The 13,083-nt window shown below is 45.3% G+C and overlaps 1 pseudogene; it reads right to left on the bottom strand.

The window, feature by feature from the left end:
• Positions 1–10,687, bottom strand: part of LOC115324892 — a 112,695-nt pseudogene extending 102,008 nt beyond the window's left edge.
• Positions 10,688–13,083: the final 2,396 nt, after the last annotated feature.

Raw genomic sequence — 13,083 nt, 5'->3', positions numbered from 1 at the left:
GGGCAGATATGACCACATATGCATAATCAGGCCGTATATGGATAGATATAGCCATATCTGCCCAATTCCTTATATACCATATATAGACTGCTTTATATGATCCCGTGTTTGGGCCTGGCAAATAGGGTACCCACCTCATATAAAGCAATTTTCATGTGATGCTCCTTCTAGCATCACATTAAAATTATTGCCATGGGGCAGGTACCACACTTTCAGGTCCAGACATGGGATCATATAATGCATTTCTACGAATATCCACAAAATATACATTTTACTGCTATCCCACACTGCCAAACGTGTGTTTACGTAGATACATCGGCAAAATAGGCCACTGACCAATCTTTAGTGGCCTGGTTCGAAATTTGTAATTCCGACAAATATGTATGCTACAAAAATCAAATGCAGGCGATCGCTAGTTAGCAAACATTGTAACATATCATTCGACGTCTGAAAGTCACAGCCCTTTGGCGGGATTGGTTGTCGAGGGAGCAGACAGATATGGTTTGCAAAAAAAGTTTTATACATAGAAGCGCCAAAATTCCAAACAAGCACTTCCGCCGTTCAAGAAAAAATAATAGTAATATCACACGAACAACCATTAAAATAAACTAAAAATGTAATAGCACACAGACTCCTATTAAAATAAAACAAAAGGAAGGCGACAATTAAGCTGTAAACTATACGAAAGTTCCAAAGTCGTTGATCCTTACTCACAGGGTAAAGTTCTGATTCAACTCTCCGGTCGAGCACAGCAGTTTTGACATGGGCTTGCTTGCTAGCCTCGTCGTTGAAGTCCTTCCTTGCACCGTGCGATGTTCAAAGTCCCCCAGTCGCTCCTCGCTGGCCTTGTTTTTTCCGTTCAGTCCCGAAATCACCCCTTGTGACCAACACGTCACACACACACACACGCACAGACACCATTGTTCGCCGGGAGCAATACAAGATGAAAAGTTCATTACTGCTCCTTGCACACGACGAGGTCACCACCGTTTCCCGGACTGGAAAATGACGAGGGCATCATATTTTTAACTAAAACTTAATAAAAGAAAAAAATGAATAAATAATGAACACATAAGTAACAGAAACCCGGACTAAATCATAAGAAAAAATGAAATAACGAACACACAAATAAAAAAAGAGTAAAAACACAAAGGACTTACACAGAAAGCCACATTTGTTCAATTAAAAATGACGTTTAAGCCTGATAAAAAAATATTCCTGCTGCGCTAACCATAACCAATATGGTGTGTAAACTATGCGACTTTGAGCAGTGCAGGAATATTTGTGATCATAATCAAATGTCATTGCAAACTCAAAACGTGTGGCTGCCTGCCTAGGTCCTTCATATTACTATTTTTCTGAATTCTGTGTTCATTATTGTGGCTGCTCAGGACCAGGCGGAACTTGGTGGTGCTTTTTCCATTCCGACTTTATTTCGGACAGCTTTGTACCCATAGAGAAAAGCACTAGCTTCTCTACATCATCCCACCCCTTCTCCTTGGAGATACCCTCTGTGTATGCTGTAATTGGAAGAAAAAAAAAACAATAATCTGCAGATATACACATTATTAGCTACATTGTTTTGTAATAATTTTTCTAAATAGGCCCCTGGCCTAGGACAACACAAGACTTTTTTTTGGGCGATGTAAAGTTTTGACACAAACAATTTGTTCCGCATTTTGCAGAACATACCCTGTAAAACCTTAAAGTGCACCATTACGATTTCGGCATACTTTACAGCACCATTGTGCTTCCTATGTGCATGACATTTAAAAGCCAAATCCGCAAACACTTCACAATAATTGATGCGTATTAAGCAGTGTGCTTTATGTGGGGCCTTTAAGTGCAAAGCATCCAAAGTGCGCGTCCATCCGCATTTGCACAGTATACAGAAGGGGGAGAATGCGGGCGGACTGCTGTTTTCACTCCTTGCAGCATATAGCTCAAGGATTCTCTAATTTTGCTTATACAGGGCATTTCACCGCACAGAACATACAAACACAAGCTTGGAGATCGCACACGCAGTCTCAAAAAACGATTACATCACTTTTTTTTTTTTGCACCATAAAACGTTGTGTAATCATAATCATAACATCAATGGGAGTACAAAAATTGCATTAAAGTTCCCAATTGGGTCTGTTTTATACCGCACAGCCACTGTCTATAGACAAATCAACTAGCTCTAAACATACCGCTCAGCACACCACTGCTAGGCTGAATCAGATAAGTGTCGCGCTTGCCGAGCTGGAAGCACAGTCGTGATGTATACAAAGGTGAACAAGCAATCCTCGACTGCTCAGTACTGGGAGCATCATCCAGCAGCTGACTTGCTCTCCTTTTCAAATGCCTTGCGAACCAAGTGTGGTAAGTCGTCTGATAAGGAGAGAACGTCACCACACACGGAACTGAGCCGTTGATACTTGCCTGTTTACCTTCATATGGATCAAGTCTCTGTGTGGTCGAAGTAGCCAGTGTGTGCAGCACAAACGGGTGTATTGAAATCTCAAGAGGATGAAAGTTCAGAACAGGCTTGGTAAGGTTTCACATTGCAAGTATGCCCATGCAAATTTCACTTTCTAGAACATAAAAATGCATTTCAAATTGTCACCCAAGACAAGCTGCTCTTACACAGCTGTATATATAAGGCAGCTTACCCATCAACAACTTTTGCACACTGCCATGGACTGAACCTCGGCTTGGTCGATGCTAGCTTCTGTTCGGCGAGGGCTGCACTGAGTAGAAAGGTGAAAAATGTGCCGTAGATTATGTGAAACAAACAAACAAAAGCAATCCTAGCATGCACAATTCGCTAGAGGCACTGACAAATAAAAATCAGAGGTTGGGTCAATTATGTTAACGCAATATACTTCAAACGCGTACCATGACTGCTAGCAAAATATTTGCTGCCTTCAATCTAGATAAGCTTGTAAATGTACATGCCAAATAACAAATAACTTAAAAGCTGAAATATATTTCGATGGAACTACAAAAACCGAAGACTGGCTCTGCAAATATGGTGCTGTCAAGTACACCATAGATGTGTAGAATCGGACTACAGCGTCCCCCTTACAAAGACTGAAGCAAAACAAGTATAGAGTCTGCAGTGTCACTACAACAGAAACGATGGTATTGTGATCTCGTGGAGATAAAAGTTCGGAACAAGTGTGACAGGCTTTGGCATGACAAATATGAAAATGGCATTATTCATTTTTGTATATTCTACGGTGACAGTGCAGGGAAACAATCACACAACAGATACCCAGAAAGACAAGCACACGCGCTAAACTTATAGCTCTTGTGTATTCCACTACTTCATTCTTCTCTTCAACGTCTGGATAGACTTTCCAGAACGTGATAAGCAGAAGAAATAGCACAAAATACAAGGGAAAAAGCGAAAGACAAGACAAAAGAAAGAAAACCCTTACACATCATCATTCTCTCTACCGCTATTGTTTAGATAGAAATTGAAGCTCTTTGGTCGACAACGTTATAGAAGGACTACTTACACACTTGTCCTTCAGATGCTCTATTCTTTGCGCTTTCATTATTTCTCTTGTCAATTGGTCTGAAATCATATCTATTATGGAACAATTTTCAAAATGTGCTATGCAACCACAATCTTGACAGCAGACTCCCAAATGCTCAGCGATGACTCGGTGGTTATTATAAAAATGTTCCCTTAAACGATCATTCAAACACCTGCCAGTCTGGCCTACATACGTCTTACCACACTACTTATGTAGACCAGACTGGCAGGTGTTTAAACGATCGTTTAAAGAAGCATTTTTATAACACCCACCGAGTCGCCGTTGCACATTTGGGAACCCACTGTCCGGAGTGTGGTTGTGTAGCACATTTTGAAAATTGTTCCGTAATAGTTAAGAGTCGAGACCCATTGCCAAGAGAAATAATGGAAGCGCAAAGAATAGAGCATCTGAAGAACAAGTGTGTAAGTAGTCCTTCTATTGTGTTGTCGACCAAAAAGCTCCAATTTCTATCTTAAGGATAGTAGTGAGGGAGAGGGATGACTTGTAAGATCTTCCTATTTTTGTTTTTCCTCTGTTCTTTGCTTCTTTCCTTGTACTTTGTGCTATTCTCCTTATCACACACTGAAAAGTCAATCTAGACGTTGAAGAGAAGAACGAAGTAGTCGAATACACGAGAGTTGTAAGTTCAGCGCGTGTGCTTGTCTTCCCGAGTATGTGGTGTGCGAATGTTTTTCTGCGCTGTCACCACAGAATATGGTTCATCAACTCGCCCAAGCATCCATTCTATCAAATCTGCAACATTAAAATGACTCTGAAAGTGCGAGCACCTACAGCGTGTATTCACCCAAGTCTTGCAAGTGTTGAGTTGTAGGTACAGTGCCCTGGTTGTGTCCATGTGCGATATATGACCAAATACCACAAGCACTAACACTGCAAACTTCCCCCAAGACCAATGGGCGCGGCGGCGAGCGGTAAAAGTGGTGGTGTTCACCACTCTCGCCGTTTGTTTGTGTTTGTGTGTTGCTAATAACAAGCGCACCAATGGGAAGGCTTCAGCCATTATTGGGAACACTAAATAAACAAATACAAAATACAGATACAACACAGCAATAGTGGATGCAATTAGTGACGCACTTCTGTTGGGGTTCTGTGGATATTTTTACAGCGTGTAGTTGGTGAGCCATTTCAAAGTTGCGATGAGTTGCTCGCTGTAGGTGAGATATTTAGCCAGTGCAGTATGACTGCTAGCCTGGAATCTACAACCTGCACCACGCAGTAGTGATACGCATGCCAGTACGATGCTTTCTAGATCGAAATGGGCAGGGGTTCGGACTGAACCCAGGATTCTGCAGCGCAAGCTTTCGTTCCACGTGCTCCAAATGGTGTGCGCTTGCCCAGTCGGCCACCGACCCCCAACGCAAAGCAACGGAATGCACTTCTGTTGTAAACTCAGCCTTCCGCTTACGAATGAAATGCGCAGCTTCCCTAAAGGCTTTCATTCCACGTGAGTGGCAACAGAATTGCCAAAGGCCAGCCCATAAATGCAGTCTGTGTCAAAAACAATCCTAGCAGCAATAAGTTGCTATTATATTGCTAACCTTACCATGAACAGCCTTGGCAGTTTTTCATGAAGCCAGGACTTCAGCAGGGGAGACTGTCATTTTGTGTCGTCTCAGGTCACTCACATCAGGATGGCGAAAGTGAATGCCAACATCTAATTGGGAAAGGCTGCCATAAGTACAAAGATGAAAACACAGATTAGAATATATGATAAAAAATATCATGGACCAAGTTGAAAAAGTGCAGAAAAAGACAAGGACAAATATACAGAAACACGTAGGACGCAGACTGGTGTACATTCGCAACTCGGTTGATATTACACAAAAGAAAATAAGAGGATGAGAGAAATCAGAAAGGCTTTACTCGGAGAATGTGAGCTTCAGGAACCGGGATGTGAGGCAAAGATGTCAGGTAGATTGTTTTACAGACACTCTAGAACTAGCAACAGCCTTTCCACGTAGTAAAGTGGTGAGTTCATTCTGATTGAATATGTTGAAAAATAGTACCCAAAATACAAGGAATAAAGGTAGGAATACATACACTACATACGAGTGCAGACTCCCAACACACATACATTAGAAAAGAAAAAAAAAAAGAATGCGTTAGGAGCTTTAACAAAAGTTCGAACAGGTCCAAGTGAGCCGTGCTAATTCACCCATATGCATAATACTGTAAAAACAATTTCCTCGGCAGCTCAAGTAACCGACGGATGTGCGGACAACATTGGTTGCCCCATACTACGAATAAGAAAGGCCTAAAATAATTATCTTCTATGTTTTTATAGTATCTGCTAATTATTGACGTTTTTCCTAAGGATGACATACACGAGTAGTGTAAACAGTGCATAGGTATGTGACAATCAATCGTAGATTTGAGAGAGAGATTGAGCTCTCTTTATGTACTAGCCATGTATCTGTTACCTTCACTAACATAAAAAATTACGTTTTTTTTTTTTTGTTTTGGTTGGTTCTTGTTAACAGGTAAATCAGCGCGTTCCACTTGGGCCTGCGCTCGAGCCCTTCCGCATTTATATTTCTCCCTTCTCTGATTTATGCGAGTTCAGTTTGCGCTTGCATGAGGTCTATGTGTTACTTTCCCTGTCTCCTTGATTTTTTTGCGAACTATTTTTCAAGATGTTCCATTAGTACCAGCTCACCGCCTTACTACAATCATGCAACAACTAAAAACAATTACAACTTGCACCATTCGCTAAAGGCAATACCAAACGAGAAAACAGGGATTTGGTGAGGTATGTCGAACACTATATACTTATACTCAAAAAAATATAGATACCAAAAAATGGCGAGACACTACCTTAATTCAGGACATGCTTGTAAATTTCCCTAGAAGCTTGTAATTAATACTTGATAGCCTTTAAAAACAGCAGTAGGAAAAGAATAAATGCTTCACCATTTAAAGCAGCCTGAGTGTTTCTGGAGCTGTGAAATTCGTTGCACGTACGTTGGATCATACAAAACACGTGTACAGCAAATGATATTTAGAGCTCGACATTTCGCGAGGAATAAGTGCCGGCGTCAAAAATTATTTCGCGGGCACAAATTTTTGCGATCGGAAGTGGTATGCTATGCATTAATAACCATGGGGTGAATTCATTGCGGCACCAATTTTTGGCAATTCTTTTTCTGATTACGAATCGCGAAAATGAAATCGTTTGGAGACGACTGGGCGGTGGAAGCTATGGGCTTGCTCGATCAATCAATCGCTTCTTTTTGTCGGGTCCAGCTCTCCGCATGCAATGGCGTCGGCGATGGAGGGGCACCGCACCGCGCGCTTCCAGACAATCTAGTTTACCAGTAAACAATACGGCAGAGGGAGGCCTTTGGGGAGGCAATCCTCCCCCATCCGCTTTGACCCCCACCCTCGCACCCCCCGTCTCCCAAAGAGTTCCGCCGCTACTGATGAACCTTGAGCGAGTACAGTCTCTGCATCAGGGAAAAAAGAAGAAAAACAGCCTCGCATAACACCATTCGCGCACAATTAATAATACTGGTAAAAGCAAGCGATCTACATACAATAACAAGCTTTCTGAACGCAGGAAATAAGCTAGCCCTAACGAACAAAGAAACAAACTTACTTCGGTTCCCGTGCCATGATCTTGGCTGTTGAGCCGATTTGACGAAGTTCCACTTCTCACAGTCGCTTCCGTCTTTTTCGGACACGTTTGAAACTAAGGCAAACTCCACGCATCACGACTAATCGGGAAATTTAACCGTTATCCGGTCGTGAACGCAGGCATTCAAACGCACACAGCCGATGCGGCCGGCAAACCGTGCGAAACATAGGCTCTTTTGAAAAACAGCGCGAATACCACACGGACAAGAAGGAGGAACACACAGGACGAGGCGCTGCCTCGTCCTGTGTGTTCCTCCTTCTTGTCCGTGTGGTATTCGCGCTGTTTTTCAAAATGAATTCATACCAACTCGCCCAACTTTCCATTCTAATAGGCTCTTTGTTGATTCGATGTGATTGTTTTCGTATCTTCAAAACGTTTCAAATAAAAGGATAAGCAAACCGCATTATAAAACTCATAAAAGACACAGCAATAATAAATAATTGTAGACGTCAGTATTGCCATAATATTATGAATAAGTCCTGAACACGTAGCAAAATATTAAATACGAAACTAAATATACAACGGTTCGAAATGAATTCAGCAGACATTTATCCTTCCAGAAAATACCTTGGGACAGCCGGGTGACTTTAGCATAGTGCGCTAATGCGCTATCATGCAGAGCGTGCGGAGTTCGAATCCCGGAAACACTCGTTTCTTATGTTCTTTTTTGTGTGAGTTTTTATTATTTTAAACATTTTTTTACCTTTTGTATTAGTTTTTATTACTCTAAATATTTTTTTCTCGCCTACTTGTGTTAGTTTTTATTATTTCTAATATTTTTTTTCTCGCCTTTTGTATTAGTTTTTATTATTTAAAATATTTTTTCTCATATTCTTGTATTAGCTTTTATATTTTTAAATATTTTTTTCTCACCTTTCTGTATTAGATTTTATTATTTTAAATATTTTCTATGTTTTTGCAGTCGTCGGCACCGTTTTTTAGGGTAATAATCACGGAGAAGATGAAAACAAAAAGTGCGAGCCTAAGTTTTAATCGTTGCAAAGTACAAACCGTGGCCCTCTTGTTTTGCGGGGTAATTCATAACCGTAGGCAAACAGTACAAGTCCTTTCAAAGAAGAAAAAAATGTAATAATAATGAGCATATTGCGATCAAAATGGGAAAATGTGTAAGTGGTAAAACTGCCACAGTAATGCAGCTGAAGTTTGTCTGAAAGCGGCCATCTTCACCCACTGTCGAATCAAAAATACCGTCATTTTAAGGCAGTAATTTAGCTGAGCTCATAGCGCGCTACGTATTAAGCACATCTCTTAATATTCTGACTTCCGGAAAGTAGTATTTAATTTGTTCTCGTAGATCAGTGCTATCCCCCGCGTGCCGCCAGGTTTTATTTATACAGGTTGCGCTCCGCAGTTTTACTTTTTTATTAGGCCTAGACACGTTTTTATTCCTGAGATTCAAGTGCAGCACGGATAATTAAACTAGCTTTCAGAAACGGCATCGTTCAACGTTGTAACAATTATTTTTCGTAGCGTCAAGGGGTCACATTCACAAACCCGGCAGTGTGAACATCCACAATGCAGTGGTGTTTCTCGATTTTTTGCGTTGAAAAAATGAGTTTTTATATTCGCGTTCCTCTGGAGCGGTATGTCGTAAAACATAATTTATCAAAGCAACAGATATCGTTTGGCTATGGGAACGTTCGAAATATTTCTGTTAGATAATCGTAACTACCACAGAAAGCAGTTGATTCCTGTCTGAAATAGCATACTTTCGCACTCAATTTCGTAGCGTCATAAGCAATAAACACATCTCTTACTTTTCTAGTCTCTGGAAAGTAATGTTTATGATTGTTTTTGTAACTCAAAGCGCGTGCTCAATCATGCCACGTTTTTTTTTTTTTTCTTCATTTTTAGGCTCCGTTATACCGTTTTTATTTTTTATCAGGGCCAAACACCTGCGTATACCACCGGACCTTAAGTATAGTACATCAAATTAAACTAGCTTCCTGAAAAAAGTGATGTTCAGCGTTGTAAAATTTATTTTTCGTGGCGTAGGAGGTCACATTCTCAAATCCTCTGCAGCTAATTTTCTTCACCGCATTGTTCTTTCTTGCGTTTTCGCGATAAAACACGTAAGCCTTGCCATGCTGGGATAAAATACCCTAGCGTCGGCAGTCATTTAGGAAGGATTGATCAACGCAAACATTTCCACTCGCTATCCATGAATTGCCACAGTTTGTCATCATCATCATCGTAAACTTTATTAATTGATAAAGTGAAAGGACCTTGCGGTCTCTGGTCGGTGCCCTTAGTCCAGGGCTCCGTTGGCCGCCCAGATTCGGCGGGCTCGCTCAACCAGTCGCTGCTGGTCATCGAGCTCTGTGCCGGAAAGGGCCGCCTCCCAGGAGGAAAAGGTGGGAAAAGGAATGGGGGTGATACCCTCACCGAGGGGGTGACGGCATTCCCAGATGGAGTGGTACAGGTTAGGGTGATCGCTGCCACATCCCGGACAGGTGCCTGGGTACCGGTTGGGGAACCAGAGATGTCGCTGGTGGAGGTTAGGGAACGTAAACGTTTGAAGTTGTCGCCAGTCCGCTGCCTCTGCCCGGGATAGCGCACGATGCGGAGGGGGCAGGACCCGGCGGGTTGTTCGGTAGTATTCTGTTACCAGGTGGTAGGTGTTAAGGTGTGCGTCGGTTGGAGTGCGGAGGGACTGGGAGTCCGCGGGTGTGTTTGGCTCTGAGTCCCGCTGTATCCAGATCCCATCCGACAAAGCCCGGTTTGTCGCTACCGCTCGGGCTAGTGCGTGAGCACTTTCGTTGCCGGATAAGCCCAGATGTGCAGGGGTCCAGATGATCCGGATGACCGGTATTTGTAACCATTCGGTTCTTATGGCGTTGATGAGATGTGCTGTCCGTGGGTAGAGGGTGTTGCCCGCAAACGCTCTGCACGCTGCTTGCGAGTCGGTGATGATAATTATCTTATGCTTGAGGTCGGTGGTGTCTCTGCGTGGGATTGCGTGTGAGATGGCCAGCGCTATGGCCATCTCCTCCGCCTCCTGGATTGATGCGATGTTTGAGATGGAGCCCGTGCTGTAGCAGGTGCCGTCTCTGTCTGTCACTGCGATGGTTGCTGCTCCGGCTCTTTCCCTGTGGAGAGCAGCATCTGTGTACCATGTTTGTGGGTCTGGGCCGTAGACTTTCTCTAAGGCCCGGATCCTGGCCTCTCTCCGCCCTGTGTGGAGGTCTGGGTGCATGTTTTTAGGGATACGTGCCGCCTGTACGCGGTTCAGGATATCCGGTTTCAGGCGCACTGGGGCGGCTGGTTCTTCCTGCGTGAGATTGGTGTAGCCAAGTCTGCGCAGCGTTGCTTGGCCGGTTCGGGTGGCGCTGAGGCGTGTGAGCTGTCCTGTTTTTTGCGCTTCGACTAGCTCTTCCACCGTGTTGTGGACCCCCAGCATCAGGAGTCGCTTCGTTGACGTACTTATTGGTAGACCAAGGGCTGTCTTGATCGCCTTGCGGAGCGAGGTGTTTAGCCACTCCATTTCGGTGATTGTGAAGTTGTGAAAGGGCACATGATATGTGAACCGGCTCACAATGAGGGCTTGATAGATTCGCAGCGTATCCTGTTCACTGAGCCCCCCTTTCCGATTAGACACCCGTCGGATGAGGTGGGCTATTTGGTCGGCTTGTCTGCGCAGGAGCTCCACGGTGTGTCGTGCTCCGCCGTGGTTTTGGAGGTACATGCCAAGGATTCGTAGGCGCTCTACCCGGGGTATAGGTGTATTTCCTAGCGTAAGGTCGATGGTCGGCGCGTGTTTGTTCAGTACTGAGCGTTTTCGGATCACCAGGAGCTCGGATTTTTCACTTGCGCAGGTTAGCCCTGCCGCTCCAGCGTAGTCTTGGGTGACGTTGACTGCTTCTTGCAGTCTGTCCTGGATTTCTCCCTCCGACCCTGTGGTGGTCCACACCGTGATATCGTCGGCGTAGAGGGCGTGTCGCAAGTGCGGGATTTTGTTGAGTTTGTGCGGGAGGCCTGCCATTGCCACGTTGAACAGCAAGGGCGATACAACTGATCCCTGAGGTGTCCCTCGTCCTGTTAGACGAATGGGGTCCGAGCGGATGTCACCAATCCCCAGGGTGGCGGTTCGATCGATAAGAAAGGATCGCACATAGTTGTATGCCCTTGTACCGCAGTGGGTCTCGGTGAGGTTGCGTAGAATAGCATCGTGCGAGACATTATCGAAAGCCCCCTTGAGGTCGATGGCTAGCACCACCCTCGCCTGGGCTTGGCTTTGAAAGTCCAGGACCTCTTCCTTTAGTTGGAGGAGGACATCTTGTGTGGAGAGGCGTGGTCGGAATCCATACATGGTGTCCGCAAAGTACTCTTGTTCCTCGAGATATGGTTGTAGTCGTGACAAGACGACGTGCTCCATGAGCTTCCCCACACAAGACGTAAGCGAAATGGGTCGTAGGTTTTGAAGTCCTAGTGGCTTGCCAGGCTTAGGGATAAGTGTAATGTCCGCGTGTTTCCATTCCTCCGGGATTCTTCCTGTCCTCCAGACCTCGTTGAAATATCGGGTGAGCGCCGTAATGGAAGCGTCGTCGAGGTTGTGCAGCATTTTGTATGTGACTCCGTCTTTCCCCGGGGTTGTGGTGCGCGTAAGCTTGGTGAGGACAGCTTGTATCTCCGATTCGGTGAAGTCCGCGTCTAGCTGGCTCGGCTCTTCCGTGTAGGAGTACTCTGCATAGTCGGGGCGTGGGGCGGCTGCGAGGTATCGGGATTCTAGTTCCTTCACGATGGAGGGTTCGTCCCGCTGCAGTCCGTGCAGAAGTTAGGTCACGGCCTTGGATGTCTCGGTCTTGGAGCGCGATGGGTCCAGCAAGGATCGGAGCATTGCCCAAGTCTTAGCGGTCCCAAGCGTACCACGCAGCCCGTGGCATAGTTGGTTCCAATTGCTTTCCGCCAAGGTGGTTGCGTAGTCTTCCGCCTTTTGGTTGAGCTCGGCGATGCGCAGTCGCAGCTTGCGGTTCAATCTCTGCGTCTTCCACCGCTTGGTGAGTCCTCGCCGGGCGTCCCACATGTGGAGGAGATGGGGGTCTATCGCTGGGGTGTCGATGGTAGTATTTACTTTCTTGGTTGCTCGATCAATGTCTTCATGGAGCCGTTGGGTCCACTCCTGGATGGAGGTAATGTCTCCGCTCTCGGTGCTCCCTCGCTGTTGTCTGAACTGGTCCCAGTTCGTGAGTCGAGCGGGTAGAAGCTTGCGTGTTCTACGGCCTCCATCGCGCACCTCGGTCTCCAGGATGTAGTGGTCACTTCCCAGCGTTTCGTCCAGGTTGGACCAGCTACACGAGGTCTGCGTGCGGACTAGGGTTAAGTCTGGGCACGTGTCGCGACTAACGCTGTTGCCCATTCTTGTGGGGTGTTCCGGTTCTGTCATGATGGTAAGGTGATTGTTGGCGATAGCTTGTGCTAACCTGCGTCCCTTGGGGTTCTCCTTCACATATCCCCAGGTCGGGTGGGCCGCATTGAAGTCGCCCACGATCACTAGGGAGTTTGTTCGGGGCTGGATCGCATCGTGGAAGAGGGCTCTGAAGTCATCGGCCTTCTGGCTTGGGGAGCTATAGACGTTGAGCACGAAGAGGCTGGGGAGCGTCTTTTTCTTGGGTAGGATTTCGAGTAATGTGTGGGGTATATGTCTATGCTGCTTGAAGGAATGGTTTATGACGGAGATGTGTTTTGCGACGAGGGTTGCCGCTCTGTACAGTGTAGCCTCCGGGCCGCTATCCATTTGCATGAACATTGTATATCCAGAGAGGCTCGGAGGACAGTTTGGCTCTTGTAGTGCGATAATATCCGGTGCAAAGTCTCTTGTGCCGATATAATGCATGAGAGCGCCGCGCTTGCGCCTGTACCCTCTACAATTCCATTGCCAGA

The sequence above is a fragment of the Ixodes scapularis genome, unplaced genomic scaffold (assembly GCF_016920785.2).
Source record: "Ixodes scapularis isolate PalLabHiFi unplaced genomic scaffold, ASM1692078v2 PGA_scaffold11__112_contigs__length_91849675, whole genome shotgun sequence".
Lineage (NCBI taxonomy): Eukaryota > Metazoa > Arthropoda > Arachnida > Ixodida > Ixodidae > Ixodes > Ixodes scapularis.
This window is presented reverse-complemented; position numbering and strand designations above follow the sequence as displayed.